The following is a 3,212-nucleotide window of genomic DNA, read 5'->3' as shown; positions in this document are numbered from 1 at the left end:
CACACACCAAGCACTACGGCCGACCAGAGAAGGCGACGGAAGTGCAGAGCGTTGCGTCTCTATGGTTTGGGCTGGGTGAAGACGGGGCATGCGCAGAGGAAAACATTCAGAGGCGATGGAGAAGTTGTCTGACAGCTTGTCATAAACCACGCCCCTTTGTTAGTGACGTCACGTGGCGTTTTCTGAGAATGCTGTTAGTGAGGTGTTGCTAGGATTCCTGTCAGGATGCTTGGCGCTTCTGCAGCTCTATACATTATATTAGTGCTGGAACTTACACTGGGCCCTGTCCCTGTTACATTACCTATTCCTGTGTTTATATAGTGGTAACACACACACAATGTGTATAAATCCGTCCAAATCACTCTTTCTACAAAGGAGTTTTTATTAAAATGTCCCTGTCAGGCTTATCTGCACACTATAGGAGTGAAGCAGGCTTACCATTATGTCTGTGAATAAACATGGGATGTGCCATGGCTGTACAGTAGCAGTGTGTCTAAGCCCAAGAAATAGGAAGTAATATGTCACGGCTCACCAATCCTTAGATGAGGCGGCTGTTTTCATTTTAATTTCAATCTGAGAACATTTTCAGCAAGTACAGAACGTACATGTACATACCAGAAATGTCCTTGGCACATACTGTGAGATAGAAAGACAGCATAGACAATGAGATGTAAACCACCAGCCTCATCAAGAAATCATGTAACGGGGACCAAACCTTCCATATATCATCCTACAATAACCGCTCACCTAAACCGGGTGCATGGTGCAGGACAATGGTTACACCAAACAAATCCACAGAGCAAACATGTCAGCACTGACACTTTTTCCTTTAGTGTGGTTTCATACCAACAGAAGGGCACAGTGGTTATCAAGACAACAAACAGAACAGAATGTATAAAAGTCCGGCCTGTGTGACGACAATGGTTCTTTCCATGGATAGCCTACAGAAACAGGGTGGCTGCAGAAGAACTGGCTGTGTTGTCTGACGTATTATTGGAAAATATTAGAGAAAAAAACACTGAGAAGGGAAAACTAATGCAACTACCACATTTACATATGCTTTCACACACTTCTATCTCCTTTTTCAAAGAAGTTTTAGGCTGGGTACACTCGTGCAATAATTGTTGTTGAAAAGGATCTTTCATGATATTCCAATGACAAACGACTGCAGGATGTATGAACGAGAATTGTACATTCTTCTCTTAAAAGGGAAGGGGGAGAATGACGGAGCGGCACCCCGCTGCGCTTTGTTCCCTTCACTTCCATTACGATCGTTCGTCGTCCATCATCTGTGGATCCACCAGGACAGTCAAATTATAGTATGATAAGAATAGTGGTGTCAAAATGATGTGTGTTTAAATTATTTAAAGAGTGTAGCTTAATATTAACATGCAGCATACAAAGAGGGTAATATAAAGCCAGCACTGCTTTCAGAAACAAAATTCTGCACATTTATTAGGCACCACAGTGTGGTTTATAGATATGTACGCCCTTTGATGCACCAGTCCCTAGTAGAAATTTGAAGTGAAGTGTCCTAGGCTGTTTTTTTCTTATCATCCCCTCAAGCAACCTGCAAGAAGCTTCTTCTCAAACTTTCCAACTGCACAACTTTGCATCATTTCCTGTATTTTTTTTAGGAGCCAATATTTTCCATGACGTAAATAAATCTCTACCCAGTATCAAGCACCCTGACCTTTGATAAAAAGGCACAAAATAAAGTGGTGAGGTTAATGTCTCTCAGCATGCAAAATAGAAGAGGAATCATGAAAGTGAACCTAAAGTCTATTAAACATGTCTCGATGACCTATTAGCTGTCAGGTAAATACATAAATTATAATACATTCTATTATAATAAATTTAAGTGCACTTATCCTATTTCCACCCTCTGCTGCAGCACTTTTAGCATATACAGTAATATACTTACCTTCAGTCTGGGGATTATAAACCTACTTAGTGCTGCACAACTTGTACTAAAATTTTACACACACATATATCAATATCCAAACTGCATGTATAGTGCAGGTAAACCTGGCTGTTTTAGTCCTACAGATAGAATAAACTTTGTACATTAGACCAGTAAACTTGAGAGAGAAAAAGGGAGGCCCGCAGCAAGGGACTAGACGTAGGGCCGTCATGATAGGGTGTGAGGGCAGCCCCCAGCAGGTTTGGTAAGGGTTAAATGTAAGTGGAGGAGACAGGGGTGGGATTAGGGTTAAGTAGAAGGTCTGTCAGAAGGGAGAGTTTCATGACTTCATCATGGAGTCTTTTGACACTTTGAAGCATCAGCTTAGGGGTGAGGCCTGGTTGCAGGCTAGGGTGGCAGAAGCTATTGAGGGGGCTGTTAGTGGGCCCCAGGTAGGCAGATTAGGAGGGCTGCGGCCTCAGAGGCATAGGCCTCCGGTGCATCTGAGCCCTGAACCTTTTTTCAGAAATCAGCGTCATTTTGGGAGCCCCCAGAGGGACCCTTCTAACCTGCAGGCTGGGCAAAGCGTGGTCCCGGCAGGGCAGAGGTTAGGAAGGAATCCCCTTCACCAGCAGAGCTCTGGAGAGGGGGCTGCAACTGCCAGGGACCACAGCCCTCTTTCTCAAGCAGGTGAGGCCTTGAGAGGGGAGGCCTCACCTGAAGTTGGGCCTCTGCATTCTGCGGGGTCCAGGCAGAGATCTACAAAGAGGGGGCCTGTGGCCGCCAGGGGAGGCCTCACCTGAAGCCGGGGCATCGCGTACTGGGCGGCCCCGGCTGAAGCGTGGGCCGGCCGGCCTGGTCCGGGGCACATCTACGGAGGCTACTGGGGCTGGGGGGGCTTCAGCGGTGGCCAGGGATTCTGCTCCAGTGGCCGCGGGGAGACGCTCTGGTCCTAGGAGGTACTCCAATTGGCAGGCTTCACACCGGCCGCATTTCAAGATAGCGCCTGAAAATAATGCGGGGAGGAGCTGTGACGTGTCACTGGGGACTCCTGGAAGTGACGCAGAAGCGGATCCGTCCCTGGGAGTTCCACGATGGGAGAGAGAGATATCCTCTTCAGGAGATGACGAAGCAGAGGTGGGCCAGGAACTGGTAGCTGTGCGGGGCCCTCAGATGGCGGCATGGCATGGCTGCAGATCTGCCAGGTAGGCCCTGTGGGGATCCTTGGGAAGGGTGGGGGGTGGGGGATGGGAATGGGGTAAAGTGTTCCTTTTTCTGTTTGTGTTGGGGGGGGCCCGGGATGTAGGGG

The sequence above is a fragment of the Pyxicephalus adspersus genome, chromosome 1 (genome assembly GCF_032062135.1).
Source record: "Pyxicephalus adspersus chromosome 1, UCB_Pads_2.0, whole genome shotgun sequence".
NCBI lineage: Eukaryota > Metazoa > Chordata > Amphibia > Anura > Pyxicephalidae > Pyxicephalus > Pyxicephalus adspersus.
Note: the sequence above shows the minus strand (reverse complement) of the source record.